Below are 18,346 nucleotides of genomic sequence, written 5' to 3'. Positions count from 1 at the left end.
AGTCCTAGTTCTGCTCTGAAATGCAAGCAGTGCTAGGTGCCCTCAACCAGAGAAAGTCTGTGTAACTCCACACAAATTTCCAAGACCTCCCTGTTGTGTTTCTTTCTGTGCTGTGCAAACTAGGGAGGAAGGAAAGGGTTGAATACTGGCTTCTGAATTGCCCCTGTTTTGAAGGTGAAGACAGTCTGAAATGCTTGGACCTGCATCTAATACCCCTATAGTCTGGATGCATGTCTTGATTCAGGTCCATCTGTATCCAAAAGCAGGAATAAATTATGCATGTGAGGGGCTGCAGCAGCCTTTGCATTAAATATTGATCTGCTGGTCCTCTGCCACTCTCTACGACCGAGCGTCTCCAGATCCACCTGTCTGCACCACAGTGATGGCAGCTCCCCCAGGAGGGGCTTCAACCTTGCACACAGAGCCTATCATCCCAAATAGGTGGCTCTAGAGCAAATTTCTTGAGTGTCATTTATTCCACACCCTGGCTAGCATAACAAGTGCTCCTGAGCCTCTGCGGAGATGTATTCAAGAGGGAGCTGTCTGTCTACATTTGATTTTACATTTCCTTCAGCTACTTCAGAGATCCATAAGCAAATCCAGCACCTGGGGACATTCAAGAGGACTGTGAATTCATAAACAAGAAACGTTTTACAGTCACCTAAACCTTGACATTTTAATCTCTGGCAGCTAGGGTTTGGATAACTTGCAGGGTCTGCCTAACACAGGATTATTCCCCTATACCTGGTATTTCATTTCACTTGTTACTGAGCAGAAGGATTGCCTCAGGGTGAGGAAACAAATAAGCCTCCCCAGAGTGTGTCCATGTGCAGGGAGAGGTCTCCACCTACACTCTCCCATAGCTGGTCCAGCAGTCAGAGCTACTTTTCAGTGATGTGAGGAACATGCAGAACCAGAACCCATTCCAAAAGAGCCACTCAGATATGACATCCAACGTGACCTCAACTAAAAAACCTCTTTCTAATATTACCAGTTGATTTCAGCCTTCTGCATCTGAGTCCACAGTGGTTTAGAGACAAAAGAAATTCTCCTTCCCATGTCCTCTCCAAACTTTCCCAACATAAAAGGGTCACTTTTTGATCCCACACAACACTTCCAAAGTTTATTGAATTGTTCCATATTGTGAAGACAGCAAAACTGCTGCCCCAAGTGACAGGAAAAAAAACCCTGTCAGTCTCATTTGCCCTCTGATACAATCCAAATCACAGGCACCAAAGAAATATCCTTTCTGAAATCTCCCACCCATCCTGCAGCAGTTCTCCTACCTCCAGACTTTAGGTCCTTGAGGTACATCAGAAGACTGGAAGCAGATGTCTTCTCCAGCCCACTTGCTTATTTAATCCACTTGTCAGTGGGTTCATTGGTAAAGGTGCTGACATTTGTTTGAGGCATCAAAACTGTAAGGCTGAATCAGACCTGTGAAGGATGCAAATAACTATGAGTGTTAAGTAATTTCTCTTCCACAAAATAACTGTAAGAATTTTTCCCAGTATTCTTTCCTTATTTCCAGGTTATGGTCTCAAGCTGAGGCTGAGTGGGTTTAGATTGGACATTAGGATAAAGCTTTTTATGGAGAGAGTGGTCAGGGACTGGAATGAGATGCCCAGGGAGGTGGTGGAGTCACCAACCCTGGATATGTTCAAGGGTCGTTTGGATGTGGTGCTTGGGGAGAAGGTTTAAGGTGAATGCTGCAGAATAGGGTTCTAGGTTGGACTTGGTGATCCTGAGGGTTTTTTCCAACCTGATTTTTTTCTGTGGTTCTGTGTGATTTAGAATCATATAATCAGTCAGGATTGTATGATCCAGTTTCAACCCCCCTGCCATGCCCAGGGACACCCTACCCTAGATCAGGCTGGCCAGAGCCCCATCCAGCCTGGCCTTAAACACCTCCAGCCATGGGGCCTCAACCACCTCCCTGGGCAAGCCATTCCAGCCTCTCACCACTCTCATGCTGAGGAACTTCCTCCTCACTTCCAGCCTGAACCTACCCATCTCCAGCTTTGCTCCATTTCTATTTTTTTAACAGACACTCCAGAAACAGTCACACAAGCATTAAAGAACAGCTGGCAGGGTGGTATGGTTAGGTTCAAGGTGTAAACACCAACTTCAGCCAAACATTTCCAGTGTAAGTCACATACTGATTTTTTTCCACACCTAAATCCTAGGCTAAGTCATGTATTGATTTTTTTTTTCCACACATAAAACCATGGAATTTTATTGGAACTTCCTTAAGTAAGAGTTTTATGAAGTGTGTCCATTGACCAGATACAAAGATACATGGAATGGTTTGGCTTGGAAGGGACCTTGAAGGTCATCCAGTTGCAAACTCTTGCTACAGGTTACAACAGACCAGATTGCTCAAGATCTCATCTAGCCTAGTCTTGAACAGCTTCAGGAAGGTGTCCATGATCTCCCTGGGCAACCTGTTCAAAGGTCTCAATACTCTTAATGTAAAGAATTTCTTCTCAATATCTAGTTTAAATCCACTCTCTTCCATCTCACAGCCATCGTCTGTTCATAGAATCATAGAATCAGCCAGGTTGGAAGAGACCTCCAAGCTCATCCAGTCCAACCTAGCACCCAGCCCTGGCCAATCAACCAGACCATGGCACTAAGTGCCACATCCATAGAATCATAAAATCATGGAATCATAGAATCAAGCAGATTGGAAGAGACCTCCAAGCTCACCCAGTCCAACCTAGCACCCAGCCCTGGCCAATCAACCAGACCATGGCACTAAGTGCCACATCCATAGAATCATAAAATCATGGAATCATAGAATCAAGCAGATTGGAAGAGACCTCCAAGCTCACCCAGTCCAACCTAGCACCCAGCCCTGGCCAATCAACCAGACCATGGCACTAAGTGCCTCATCCAGGCTTTGCTTGAACATCTCCAGGGACAGCGACTCCACCACCTCCCTGGGCATCTTGTTTGTCCTATCACTACAAGCCCTTGCAAAAAGTCCCTCTCCAGCTTTCTTCTAAGCCCCCTTCAGGTACTGGAAGGCCACTCTAAGGTCTCTCCAGAGCTTTGATACTGCAACCATGCTGACAACTCTTACAAACTCTGTCTTTACTTTTGATTTTTTGTCTTTTTTCTTTCCCTAGTCATAACAGCATCAAGAAAACATCAAGTTAGAGAAATAAACATCACAGTAAAAGAAGTAGGAGAACCATCCTCTCTTTTTGTTATTTTCCACAAAGATTTGGGCTTAACTTCTGGGAGAAGATGCAGCTCAGCTGACATTTTAGCACAACCAGTACATCCTTCCCTATCTGCCGCACTGAGTCGAGTTCAAAATAGCTGAATAGCAATAAGTAGCAGGCCAGTTGTGGAGCTGACATTCAGAATGAAGCAGATGGTAAGCACAAAAATACAGTCTGGGTTAAATACTGACCACATTTGCCAGAAGCACAGACACAGAAACCCTAGTCACATCCAGATCATAGGCAGAGCACATAGAGATCCACCAAAACACTAAGAGCAGGATTCAGTATAAATTATTCCCTGTCAATAGCACATGGACATCTGACAGTATTTTTCTTTCATGCACTTCTTTTTTTCCTCTTTCCTTCTCAAAAGGATGGAATTTCACTCTGTACTGGACACTTTGGCCAAGAGCTTTTTCCCAAATGGATGCAATCCCCTTTCTGATGTGAGTGCCTACCACCAGTCTCCTATCACTTCATCCAGACAGGCTGCCCCGCTGCGCTGGTGGGTAGGAGGTGATATTTAAAGCAATGCCAACTGCACACAACGGGGGATAGGCAGAGCAGAAGCAACAGAAGGAGGATTTTGCAAGAGCTTGCTAGGTCATGTTAGAACTCCTTCTCTGGCCACAACCAGAGTCCAACCCGTATGGCTGAAGTTCTTGCTCTAAGCCCTTGTTATTTATTTGGAAATTTACTGTGGCTGTGGTTTGATTTTGTGTTTTGGAGCTACTCTTTCATTGACATGGTGCACTTCGTCCTTCATATGCAACCAGCAAAGGTGCTAGTACCTCAAAGGACAGGAAAGTAGATGAGCAGACTACCTTCTTGCAGTGAGGAGAGGCTGAGGGAGCTGGTGTTGGTTAGCCTGGAGAAGAGGAGGTTCAGGGGTGACCTCACTGCTGTCTACAACTACCTGAAGGGAGGTTGTAGCCAGGTGGGGATTGGTCTCTTCTGCCAGGCAACCAGCAACAGAACAAGGGGACACAGTCTCAAGTTGTGCTGGACATTAGAATAAAGATCTTGCCAGAGAGAGTGATTGGCTTTGGAATGGGCTGCCCAGGGAGGTGGTGGAGTTGCAATCGCTGGGGGTATTCAAGAAAAGCCTGCATGGGGTACTTGGTGTCATGGTCTGGTTGATTGTCTAGGGCTGGATGATAAATTGGACTGGATGAAGTTGGAGGTCTTTTCCAACCTGCTTGATTCTATGATTCTTTATTTCTGGCAGAAACAAACTCTCACAAAGCTTAACCAATTTAATAGGGGAAAAAAAATAATGTGTTTATTTCTTCCAGACAGGAAATAAAATAATGGCTTAGATTACAGTCAGATTAACCTAATCTTTCTTTTTCTTCTTTCCCCCCCATATAAAAATCTATGTAGCACACTCAGAATTTGTGAGTCAAGGTAACACTTCATGACAAGTGGTTGCTCACTATTAATTCTTTTGTTATTAAATGTGGGAACATTAATTACCATTAATCGTTTTGGCTCTAATATAGATTTCCTACAATAAATTCTTTACACTGATATACAGACCCTATAATCTAATTGAGCAATTTTCTCCTACCTACTTGGAAGGGAGAGAATACCCAAGGTTGTTATTGTTATTTGGTTTTTGTTTTCTTAATTCTGAGGAGGTATTGAAGGAGAAAGTGGTAATGAGATCTATATAGGAAGAGGGAAAACCAGCAACTGTTCCTACAGTCAGTATATGTGGTACTCAATCAGTAACATATTTTATCTAAGGCAAAGAAATTTAACAGAAGGTTTTAAACATTTAATGTAAAAGGTAAAGGAAAAAGAATGTGAAAGGTAATGAAAAATTAATGCAAGAGGCAAAGAAAAATTAATGCAAGAGGCAAAGAAATTAATGCAAGAGGCAAAGAAATTAACACAAGAGGCAAAGAAATTAATGTAAGTGGCAAAGAAATTAATGCAAGAGGCAAAGAAATTAATGCAAGAGGCAAAGAAAAAATAATGGAAAGGTAAAGAAAAATAAATGCAAAAGGTGAAGAAAAATTAATGTAAGAGACAAAGAAATTCAAAAGGTAAAGAAAACAATGCTAAAGGTAAAGAAAAATAAATGCAAAAGGTAAAGGAAAATTAATGCAGGAGGTGAAGAGAAATTAATGCAAGGGGAAAAGAAACTAATGCAAGAGGCAAAGAATAATTAATACAAAAAGGTAAAGAAAAAATAATGCAAGGGGCAAATAAAAAATACTGCTAAAGGTAAAGAAAAAATGCAAAAGGTAAAGAAAAATGCAAAAAGTAAAGAGAAACTAATGCAAGAGGCAAAGAAAATTTAATGTAAAAGGTAAAGAAAAATCAATGCAAAAGGTAAAGAAAAATGCAAAATGTAAAGAAAAACTAATGCAAGAGGCAAGGAAAACTTAATGCAAAAGGCAAGGAAAAATTAATGCAAGAGGCAAAGGGAAAAAAACTGCAAAAGGCAAAGAAAAAAATACTGCAAAAGGTAAATGAAAAATGCAAAAAGTAAAGAGAAATTAATGCAAGAGGCAAAGAAAAATTAATGTAAAAAGTAAAGAAAAATGCAAAAGGTAAAGAAAAAATAATGCAAAAGGTAAAGAAAAAATACAAAAGATAAAAATACAAACAGTAAAGATAAATTAATCAAGAGGCAAAGAAAACTTAATGCAAAAGGCAAAGAAAAATGCTTATAAAAGGTAAAGCAATTCCATATGACAAAGATGTACAAAGGTCTACACCATCAAGCAAATGCATTGGACTGCAAAAGCAGTGATATTAACAAAACTTTGCTTGTCCTCAGGGAAGATGTAGTACCTACCCTAATTAAGCAACAATTAAAAGAGTGTTTCTTAGTGTAGCTCTGTCACAGCCCAAACTTCGGAGGTTGGCAATGAAAAATCACATTCAGTGATGTAAACCTGACAGAAGTTTATCAAGATAAAGAGAAGCAAAGTTGCAAATGCTGGTTGCTGAGGACAGGGCAGTCACGAGAGTGCATGCTGCAAATGGTTTTACACAGGGTAAAATTGGGCTGCTGAGCTCTTTTCAAACATGCCATCACCAGATTCACTGACTCCCACATTGGCAGGTACATCCTTTAAGCCACTGCACGTAGCTCTTGCAGGATAAGGTTGTCATTGCTCTTCAGATGCCCCAGTCAGAATAAACATTAGAATCACATATTGGTTTAGGTTGGAAGGGACCTCAAAGATCATCCAGTTCCAATCCTCTGCCATAGGCAGGGACACCTCCCACTAGAGGAGGGTCTCATCCAACCTGGCCTTGAACACCTCCACCTCCAGGGATGTTGTGGATCACAGAAGCACAGAATGTGATCAAAGATCATTCTGTGCCTCTGTCACCCACAAGCTGCCTGGCAACCTGTGCCAGTGTCCCACAACCCTCACTGTGAAGAGCTTCTTCCTAATATCCAGTTTAATTCTCCCCTCTGCCATTTAAACCCATTACTCCCTATCCTGTCATTACAAGATCTTGTGAATAGTCCCTCTCTATCCCTCCTGTAGGCTCCCTTCAGATACAGTATCACAGTATCACAGTATCATCAGGGTTGGAAGAGATCTCACAGATCATCAAGTCCAACCCTTTACCACAGAGCTCAAGGCTAGACCATGGCACCAAGTGCCACGTCCAACCTTGCCTTAAAGTGCCCCAGGGACGGCGACTCTTCTTTTCCAGGCTGAAGAGCCTCAACTCTTGTAGCCTAAAATCATCAAGGTTGGAAAAGACCTCTATGATCAAGTCCAACTATCAACCCAACAACACCATGCCCACTAAACCATGACCTAAAGAAGTATATCTATGCATTTTTTGAACACCTGCAGGGATGGTGACTCCACCACTTCCCTGGGCAGCCTGTTCCAGTGCTTGACCATTCAAGTAGTCAGGAACGATGACTCTGTATTGCTCAGAACAAACAAGCCTCATGCTCCATCTTAAGCACAGAAGCTACAGTGTGACTGATTAAGTATGTATGCTGCTTGCCAAATCTCTGCAGATCAACACAGCCTTTAAATCTCACTTTCACTTTGAGGCTTATAATTATTCTGAGAATGAAGTTTCCATAATGAACAGTTAAAACCATTTATTTCAAATATTGATTTACAACCGGGGGCCTTACATTAATGCATGTCTTAGTCACTTTGAGCCTTTACCAATAATCAAGGTCTGTGCAAGCAGAGGAGAAAAACTACCTGATGATACCCTTTGCTGGTGCGTGGTCCACAGACTGCACTTTTAAAGTCCAAGGTCTCCAGCCAAAATCCATGCAGCCATATTTCAGCAGCTCCTTCAAGTCCTTTCATAGAATCATAGAAACAGACCAAGCTCAGCCAGTCCAACCTAGCACCCAGCCCTAGGACAATCAACCAGACCATGGCACTAAGTGCCTCACCCAGGCTTTGCTTGAGCACCTCCAGGGATGGCGACTCCACCACCTCCCTGGGCAGCCCATTCCAATGCTACTCACTCTCTCTGACAACAACTTCCTCCTAAAATCCAGACTAGACCTCCCCTGGCACCACTTGAGACTGTTTCCCCTCGTTCTGTTACTGATTGCCTGGCAGAAGAGACCAACTCCACCTGGCCACAATCTCCCTTCAGGTAGTTGCAGAGAGAAATGAGCTCTGTCCTGAGCCTCCTCTTCTCCAGGCTGAAAAAATAAATCATAGAATCAAGCATGTTGGAAGAGACCTCCAAGATCATCCAGCCCAACCTAGCACCCAGTCCTAGACAATCAACTAGACCATGGCACTAAGTGCCTCATCCAGGCTTTGCTTGAACACCACGTCGTCCCTGGGGCAGTTCGTCGTCCCTGGGGCAGTTCGTCGTCCCTGGGGCAGTTCAAGGCAAGGTTGGATGTGGCACTTGGTGCCATGGTCTAGCCTTGGGCACTGTGGTAAAGGGTTGGACTTGATGATCTGTGAGGTCTCTTCCAACCTTGGTGATACTGTGATACTGTGATACCACCAGTAACGGTGACTCCACCACCTCCCTGGGCAGCCCATTCCAATGCCAATCACTCTCTCATTTCATCTTAGATTTAACTTCTTTAGCCCATGATTGCAAACGAAATAGGTTTTAGCCTCTCCACTCATGCCTCTTCCTATGCTTTTCTGCTCCAGAAAGGTCACACCATTCCCATCTCTGACCTTCAGCTCCTCTGCAGCCCCTGAGTTCTTCCACAATTTACCTTTTCCTCCCTAGGACTTTGTTGGTTTTTTTTTCACTCTTGTTTCAAGACATTCACAAAGCAGAATTGTTTAATACAAATCTCATTTTTCTAAGAAAAAACAGTCAAATGGGTTTTTTCTTTTTATTTTCCCTCCAGAAAATGACTGAACTGACATCACAATTCACAACTTGGCCAATTTTTACAGTATGTCCTATTTTTCCTCCTAATTCTGTCTTCTTTAGAGATTAAAACTCACTTCTTTCAGCAGGCAGCTTAAAAGCACTCTGTAAGTAACCTGCAGTGCAGGTAGCTGCCAAGATGCTGCAGAGCTTCTAGACTGTCTACATGCAATGGTGCAAGGATGGGCTCCATTTACACACTTCCCTTAAAGAAAGCCTTTAAGGGGCAGAAATAAGGAGACCTGAGGTCATCACAGGTCATCTCATTTCCTTGCTGATTTCAAGGAGAACAGTTATGGCAGTATTTCTATAGTTCCCATAGATGCACAGGGCCTCAATGGCAAACATCAGCTTAGATGCACCACACGATTGCTTTGATCTGCCAAAAGCATTGCTGGAAGAACTTGACTTCCCATCTGCTCTGCAGATAAGCTGCACCAAGGCCCCTCCAGTAACATGAGAATGAGTCTAAAGCAGACTTCAGGACAAAAAAAAAAAATCCCTTTTCTTTCCCCTCCATCCACCAGGAGAACTGAGGGTAACCTACTTTCTCCTCAAGGACTTCCAATGTTTCCAGTGAGCATGCTCACGCCAGCAGCTCTCCAGCACAACGCCACAGAACACACAGTGCTAACTCACATACACTATTTGATAACATTTTAGCACCAAACTGCTTTTCCTACCCATCAGCCCACGGTTTTTCCTCCTCTCAGGGTGTCACAGAGTTATTGACATTGACAGAACCAGGTTAACACAGTCTAAAGGAATGCTACGAATCCCTGCCCTTGCACAAGTGATTGAATAATTGTGGCTTGGGTTTTTTTGCCTTTATTTTTCACCCCTGGTGTAAAAGGTTCAAGCTCTGGGCAGCAACAGGTTGCAATGCAGGTTATTGTAAATCACATCTGCATAGCTCTTTAGCACCCTGACTGGGATCCAGCCTGGATGCCTCTCAAAATCACAGAATCACAGAATCACTTAGATTGGAAAAGACTTTCAAGCTCATCAAAGCCAACTTGAGGCTGTGTCCCCTTGTTCTGTTGCTGGCTGCCTGGCAGAAGAGCCCAACCCCACCTGGCTACAGCCTCCCTTCAGGGAGTTGTAGACAGCAATGAGCTCTGCCCTGAGCCTCCTCTTCTGCAGGCTGCACACCCCCAGCTCCCTCAGCCTCTCCTCATAGAGTTTGTGTTCCAGGCCCCTCACCAGCTTTGTCACCCTTCTCTGGACACCTTCCAGCACCTCAACATCTCTCTTGAATGGAGGAGCCCAGAACTGGACACAGCACTCAAGGTGTGACCTAAGCAGTGTTTGAGCACAGGGGCAGAATAACCTCCCTTGTCCTACTAGCCACACTGCTCCTGATCCAGGCCAGGATGCCACTGACTCTCTTGGCCACCTGGGCACACTACTGCTTCATGTTCAGCTACTCTCTACCAGCACCCCCAGGTCCCTTTCTTCCTGGCTGCTCTCCATACATATCTCAGGAAAAAAAAAAAAAATCCCCAAACAAATGAACAAATTAAACCCCAATCTGTCTAATTTTCAAGGCTGCAGTTTAGTACTTTTGATCAATTCAGATGTGAATCAGTAGCTTATGATTGCCTTATAGGAAAATAAAGTGTATAGATATATATATACACATGGTGTGGATATATATATACACACACATATAAACACATATAGTGTATATATACATATATATACACATAGTATAGATCTATACACACACACATATACACATAAAATACACACACACACATACAAAACATGAACATTTCCAGCTTCTCCTACAGGAGACACAAAATGCCTATGACTTAGAGAACCTGTCACAAGTTATAATCATAAATACCACAATTTCATATCTTGGGGAATAAATTTCAAAGAGGCAGCACAGCCCCTGGTTTTAATCTTTTTTTTTTCCCTTAATAATTGACCTACATAAGCAACCAAATCCTTGGTACATTTTAGTGGCATGATTTAAATTTCTCTTATGTGCACTATAGAGTTGTCACCAGAGTCCCCAACCAATCGTTACAGAAGAGTGAGGACTGAAGAGATGCTTTAGTTGCTGCAGTGTTTAGGAGAAGGAAGGGGGGGAAAAAAAAAAGGAAAGAAAAAGGCAGAAGAAGGAGGAAAAAAATAACCCTCAAGAAATGAACAACCTGGTGGAGATTTCAATCCATTAGCAGCATTGAGCTTGCCAGTTCTTTACTGCAGCATTTGACAAGGCTCTGAGCCAGAGATTAAGGCACGTCTCCTGAGGAAGGAAAAAGAACAGGAGCTTCCACACTTCATTAAGGATATGTTTTATTTGCAAACTGCCAGCCCACAGAGTGGCACTGACTTTTGGGTCACGGAGAAAGGTTGCAGTTGTGCACTTGAATTGTGCCAAGCTGAGTTGGATAATACTCTTATAAAAGCAAATCAAAGGGGGGGAGAAAAAAATGATAAGAAAAATAGGGAAACCCATGATTGCAAACCACCTAAAATAGGACTCGAAATGGAGCTTCTGCTCCAGTCAGGTTTTAGCTCCTCCAAAAAAATTCTCTTACTAAAGCAGGAGAAGTGCCCAAAACAACAGGGAACAGCTACAAAATGCATATTCATGGTGTATTTTGGTTTTAATCATAATTTAAACACAGGTTCTCAGATTTATTTCACATTGATTGCTTTGAAAAACGTTAATATCCCCACAGAGCTGAGCTTTAGCATTACTTGATCCTTTGCCAAAGGCTCTACTTGCATTCCCCAACTAGATACATGTTTTTCCTAAGCTATTGCTCCCTTTTCCTGGCTTGTTTTCCCAAAAATCCAAATAGGAATACAGGACATGTATTGGTTGAAGTCTAAATCATAAATCACTCATCATAAAGGGATGATTCCTGGAGTCTTTGGCATTTTGGTTGGCAACTTCCCAATCACTTTCAGAAGGAGTTGTATTGGAGTGAAGGTGTGGAGGCCAGGAAAGGTAAATTTTCTCCATTCCAGGAAAAAGATCTACAACTCCTTGAAGGGACATTGTGGAGAGGCTGCTGCTGGGCTCTTCTCACAGGTAGTTGAAGGCAGAATAAAGGGAAATGGCCTCAAGCTGAGACTGAACAGGTTCAGATTGGATATTAGGAAAACTTTTTTTTCATGGAGAGAGTGGTCAAAAAATGGAATGAGCTGCCCAGGGAGGTGATGGAGTCACCCACCCTGAATGTGTTTAAGGGTGCTTTGGATGTGGTGCTTAGGGGTATGGTTGGAGGTTAATCTTGTAGAGTAGGGTTCTAGGTTGGACTCGAGGGGCTTTGCCAAGCTGGATGTCTCTGTGATTCCATGATTCTATAAGGTTCTCTGTTAGGTTCCAGGTCTCTCTTGCACTAACATCAACAGGATAGTTTCCAATGGATCATATTTAATGGTTAAAGGTAAGAAAAAGTGCCTGTGGGACCAATACTGGGGAACTTGCCTAAGAATAGATAAATGATGCTGTTGCAAATATACATGGCCTAGCTTTTGGGGTTAGAGTACATGTGTAAGCACTAAGAAAGGCCATCAACACAGCTTTGAGCTGCTCTGCTGGTGTAGCTAGTTGATATGGATGCAACAACCATTATAGCTATTGCCCCTCTTGCAAGACTTTTCCACACATTCAGAAGTTACAAGAAGAAAGAAGTAGGATAAATAACAACTTCTTTGGTTACTTTGGCAGGATATGAATTACAGTAGGAACAAACCCAAATGTTCAGTTCCTGTATATTTGCTCTTACTTGTGGCTTTGATAGTAGAACTGGAGGCCTACAATACACACTGATCAGAGAATCACAGAGCTGGAAGGGACCTTTGAAGTTTGGTCACCTAGTCCAAGTCCCCCTGCAGTGTTCTGAGACATCATCTAGAGCAGGCTGCTCAAAGCCCTGTCCAACACAACCTAGGATGTTTCCAAGGGCACAGCTTGAGACTGTGTCCCCTTGTTCTGTTGCTGACTGCCTGAGAGAACAACCCAACCACCACCTGGCTACAGTCTCGCTTCAGGTAGTTGTAGACAGCAATGAGTACCTCTTTTGTCTTTTCCATTTGGGTTAGCCAAATTTCTGACCTTTGGGGGATCAGCCAAACTACCATCATCATTATAGAATCAACCAGGTTGGAAGAGACCTCCAAGATCATCCAGTCCAACCCATCCCCCAGCCCTATCCAGTCAACTAAACCATGGCACTAAGTGCCTCAGACAGTCTTTTCTTGAACACCTCCCTGGGCAGCCCATTCCAATGCCAATCACTCTCTCTATGAAGAACTTCCTCCTAACATCCAGCCTAGACTTCTCCCGGCACAACTTGAGACTGTGTCCCCTTGTTCTATTTGTGCTTGCCTGGGAGAAGAGGCCAACCCCCACCTGACTACATCCTGCCTTCAGGTAGTTGTAGACAGCAATGGTGTCCCCCCTGAGTTTCCTCTTCTCCAGGCTAAACAACCCCAGTTCCCTTAGCCTCTCCTCATGGGGTTTGTGCTCCAGGCCCCTCACCAGCTTTGTCACCCCTCTCTCTTTGTAAATCTGAGTTGGAGGTTTGGTTATGATTCAAGCTTCATGAACAAAATAATCAGCTAAAAAATGTGTGTTCATCTACAGAGGCATGGCACCTCCTCTTATTTTCATGAGTTGAGAGAATCAGTAACTGGGGAAAAGTAACCAACCTTGCAAGAGAGAACTTTTAAACCTTTGGCCAACTTTGCTTTACTGCTATAAATTTTCTCCACTTGTCATGCTCCTTTGCAAGAAGGAAAATAAACTAAAGACATAGCAAACAAAAAAATAAAAGAAAAAGGCAGAGCAAACCCAAACCTATAAACATTACTTAGCTTTGTGGTGAGGTGTTTGCCTGCCAACCTGAGGTTTGAAGCAGAGCTGGGATCTCAAGAGCTAGCCTTTGTATTATGGTATTGTATTTTTGATGCGGTAGTTAAAAGTCAATTACTGCTTCCATTATAAACCCTGTTTTCCAAGGGTTTATACCTCAACCATCCTCATTTCCATCATGCTGAACTTGGCATGGAAACACTATGGATACATTAGACCAAAGGAGGTTAGCCCATTTTTAGATATGGAGTAGTCAGAAGCTGTTTGTCAGTTGGTTTTGAGTTTTGTTCTCCAAACTTCATAAGCTAAACTGCAGTTTAAAAGTGTTGCTTAAAACCTGGATGACTTCAGAGCATTAAGTCTCTGTGGTTGGGTGTGATACCTCTCAGCACGTCTAAGGAAAATTTCATTGTTTGTTTGTTTGGTTTTTTTTTAATACAAAAGCCTGTTGGTAAAATTCTCCCTTTAAGAGATGGTTTTCTATGTGTGATTTCATAGAATCATAGAATGGTTGTAGGTTGGAAGGGACCTCAAAGATCATCCAGTTCCAACCACCCACCATAGGCAGGGACACCATCCACTAGAACAGGTTGCTCAAGGCCTCATCCAACCTGGCCTTGAACACCTCCAGGGAGGGAGCAGCCACAACCTCGCCCAGCAACCTGTGCCAGTGTCTCACCACCCTTACTGCAAAGAATTTCTTCTTCAGATGCCAAGGCTCCCAAAGCAGTATGTCCCAACAGAGACAAGTACATTTCAAGACACTTCTGGCTCAAACGTGGGCTTTATCTCACCAACTTAGCTCATTTTGGGATACTGAGAGCAACACATTAGGTCAGACATCAACTCTGCTCTCGTGAGACCCCTTCTGGAGTACTGTGTACAGTTCTGGAGCCCCCAGCACAAGAAGAACATGGAAATGTTAGAGCAAGACAAGAGGAGGCCATGAAGATGCTCAGAGGACTGCAGCAGCTCTACTATGAGGACAGGCTGAGAGAGTTGGGGCTCTGCAGCCTGGAGAAGAGAAGGTTTCCAGAAGGCCTTGGAGTGGTCTTCCAGTATCTGAAGAGGGCCTACAGGAAGGCTGGGGAGGGACTATTGACAAGGTCTTGTAATGAGAGGACGAGGAGTAATAGGTTTAAGCTGGCAGAGGGGAGATTCAAACTGGATGTTCGGAAGAAGTACTTCACAGTGAGGGCGATGAAACACTGGCACAGGTTGCCCAGGGAGGTTGTGGATCACAGAAACCCTCACAACCTCCCTGGAGGTGTTCAAGGCCAGGTTGGATGAAGCTTTGAGAGACCTGTTCTAGTGGGATGTGTCCCTGTTTATGGTGGGGGACTGGATGAGCTTTGAGGTCTCCTCCAAACTAAGCCATTCTATGATTCCGTAACCTCTCTGGCGACTTCAGAAAGTTTTGGACCTGACAGATTCAAGAGAATTGCCTCACTTCTTCCCCCACCAATGACTCAAGTTTGGCTGTGCAATGTAGGGCAGAGGGAAGGTTGCCTCACAGGCCACATGAAATTCTTGACAAAGAAAGTACACCTTTGACAAAGACCAGCAGCCAGGCAGCCACTGGCTGCTGGAGCTCTCCATGTAGCGCTCCATAATTGCATACAGCAGATGCTAAGTGCTTAAAGGCTCTTTCAGCTTTGAATGCTCACTTTGCCAAGGCCACAATAAATATTTTCCTTTGACTCCAATTTCCATGCATTCCTTCCACCTGAATTTCCTGCATTTTTATTATTAATTAATTGAAGATAGCTGGAATCACAGAGCAATGACACAAAAGTTTCACAATCTGGCTTTTCCACTGTTTGACTCACATTGGACTCATCCCTCAGAAGATCTCTTTCCAGAGAAGAGTTTTGCTTCCTCTGAAGTGAAAAGAACTCCAAGTCAGTCTGTACTGTAAAGGTTTCCCATATTTTTCCCCAAGCAGAACTGCTTTCTAGTCTAAAAGCAAATCAGAGCCAGCTCCCTACCTTTTCAGATGACCAAAACCATCCTCAACTTCTAAACCAGCATCCTATCGGTATCACAAACATTTTTAAGACATCATTCTTAGAGTGCTCAAGTAAGATAGTCAAGTTTGACTGTGCTAATTTTGCTTCTTGGGAAAATGAATCACAGCAAAGTTGTGACTCACCCAAAAATCACACAGAGAGGCAGGGTCAGAGTTAGGAGGAGAATAAACATCCCAATTCCCACTGACATGTTTCAGGCTTTGAGCGGGTGGCCTTCCCAACACAGAAAGCTCTTAGGTTCTAATCCAAACTTTGCTGATGGTGATTGATTTCAATATGCTTTAGGTCAAAAGCTTATCCCTCATTTATTCTGGAGGGAGGGACACATGAATCTAATCTAATGGATGGAATATCACAGAATCAAAGACTGGATGAGGCACTTAGTGCCATGGTCTAGTTGACTGGATAGGGATGGGGGATAGGTTGGAAGTTGGAGAGCTTCGAGGTCTCTTCCAACCTGATTGATTCTATGAATCACAGATTCAAGCAGGTTGGAAGAGGTCTCCAAGCTCATCCACTCCAACCTAGAACCCAGCCCTAGACAATCAACTAGACCATGGCACTAAGTGCCTCAGCCAGGCTTTGCTTGAACACCTCCAGGGACAGTGACTCCACCACCTCCTTGGGCAGCCCATTCCAATGCCAATCACTCTCTCTGCCAACAACTTCCTCCTAACATCCAGCCTAGACCTCTCCTGGCACAAATTGAGACTGTGTCCCCTTGTTATGTTCCTGATTGCCTGGCAGAAGAGCCCAACCCCACCTAGCTACAGCCTCCCTTCAAGTAGTTGTAGGCAGCAGTAAGGTCATCTCTGAGCCTCCGCTTTCCCAGGCTAGTATCACACAACATTGTCACCTCTCCACTCATCCCACAACACAGCAAGCTGGCAGGCATAACACCAAGCTTCCTTGTTTGCATGGTATTGTGAGGTCAATGCAATTTTTCTCCTGCATAACAGAGGATGATATAGGGGTTGCCATCTTCCCTTTCACTATCTACATGCATTCACCACAGGGTGGATACTCAGATCATGTTTTTGTGAATGCTGACAAGAACAACTTTCTTGAAAGCCATCAAAGCCATCCTCATTATCCTTTATGGGCTCTATAGGAAATGTCTCCACTATTAGACATTTAGCTGGAGTGCAGCAGAATGCTTTTGCTGGCCCCCTCCAGTTCTGTGGGTGAAAAGCTCTGTTCAGAGTTTCTCCCCTCTTTATAATGGCCCTCAAGAGGTCCCTTCTGGTACACTTCAGTTCCCTTTCTTGTGTCCCATTGATTTTACAGACTTGGAGCTTTCTCTTAACCTTCTTCATCTTCTTTTCTTTTCCTGGATCACTGCTGAATGATTAGGCACTGCACAGCCTTTTGTTACTCAGCACACTTAGAGTGATATCTGGAGAATTAAAACACCCATTACAATGCCATTTGCTAGAGAAAGAGGCTGCTCATCTCTCAAGACTATTCACCCTGTTTATGTGCATGATTTTCTCAGGGAACAGAAATGACTTCAGGCTCATAGGGAAAAAAATACATGCAGGACTCTCTGCTTGAGCATGAGCTTGAAATTCATTCAAAAGCCTCTGCTTGTATAGTGAATTTTAGCAGCAGCAGTGGGAGCAGTGGTATTATTGTGGCCTTTCAGTATCTTAAGAGACCTACAAGGTAGCTGGGGAGGGACTTTTTAGGCTGCCAGGTAGTGATAGGAATGGGTCTTTTTAGCCTAAAGAGACTGAGGAGGTATCTGATCAGCACTTATCAATCTTTAAAGAGTGGGTGGAATCAGGCTTTTTGCAGCCGTGTCCAGTGACAGGGCAAGAGGTAATGGTCACAAAATAGAATATAGGCAGTTCCAGCCAAACATGAGGAGGAACTTTTTTACTTTGAGGGTGGTGGAGCACCAGACCATGGCACTAAGCACCTCATGTTTCATGCAACGTGCTGCAGGTGAACTTGCGCTGGCACAGGGGTTGGACTAGATAATCTACAGAGGTCATTTCTGACCCTTGTGATTCTGCAACAGAGCTCTGGTACCATTCAGCATAAGAGCTCTGGTACCATTCTGTGACAGAGCTCTGGTAGCATTCTGCATAAGAGCTCTGGTACCATTCTGTGACAGAGCTCTGGTAGCATTCTGCATAAGAGCTCTGGTAGCATTCTGCATAAGAGCTCTGGTAGCATTCTGCATAAGAGCTCTGGTAGCATTCTGCATAAGAGCTCTGGTACCATTCTGCATAAGAGCTCTGGTACCATTCTGCATAAGAGCTCTGGTAGCATTCTGCATAAGAGCTCTGGTAGCATTCTGCATAAGAGCTCTGGTACCATTCTGCATAAGAGCTCTGGTACCATTCTGCATAAGAGCTCTGGTACCATTCTGCATAAGAGCTCTGGTAGCATTCTGCATAAGAGCTCTGGTAGCATTCTGCATAAGAGCTCTGGTAGCATTCTGCATAAGAGCTCTGGTACCATTCTGCATAAGAGCTCTGGTACCATTCTGCATAAGAGCTCTGGTAGCATTCTGCATAAGAGCTCTGGTACCATTCTGCATAAGAGCTCTGGTACCATTCTGCATAAGAGCTCTGGTACCATTCTGCATAAGAGCTCTGGTACTATTCTGCAGCTCCCTCCTAAATTTCTCCCAGAGAACAAAGTTCAGGCAATTCCATTTGCATCTAGAGGTTTGAACCAGTGCAGAGAGATGGTTGCAGCCCAATTACCACTCGCTCTCAGCTCCTACTGCCTGGCTGAAAGATGCCAAGGGGAAAAAAAAAAATAAAGAACAAAACAACCAACCTTAAAAACGAGGAGAAGAAATTGCATGGTCGTTGTTGTTGTTGTTGAGACGCCAGCTGAAAAAGAATCATTATAAAGAGGCCAATACT

General features: G+C 43.7%; 1 long non-coding RNA gene across 1 annotated transcript in view; it reads right to left on the bottom strand.

The window, feature by feature from the left end:
- LOC135187502 (uncharacterized) overlaps window positions 1-18,346 on the bottom strand; it is an 87,667-nt gene that overhangs the window by 49,444 nt on the left and 19,877 nt on the right. The window contains exons 3-4 of the long non-coding RNA XR_010307351.1: window positions 18,258-18,313; window positions 1,287-1,437 (exon numbers count right to left, since the gene is read on the bottom strand). This is a non-coding gene — a long non-coding RNA (uncharacterized LOC135187502). The remainder of the gene's footprint in view (window positions 1-1,286; window positions 1,438-18,257; window positions 18,314-18,346) is intronic.

Source organism: Pogoniulus pusillus, chromosome 2 (genome assembly GCF_015220805.1).
Source record: "Pogoniulus pusillus isolate bPogPus1 chromosome 2, bPogPus1.pri, whole genome shotgun sequence".
Taxonomy (NCBI): Eukaryota; Metazoa; Chordata; class Aves; order Piciformes; family Lybiidae; genus Pogoniulus; species Pogoniulus pusillus.
This window is presented reverse-complemented; position numbering and strand designations above follow the sequence as displayed.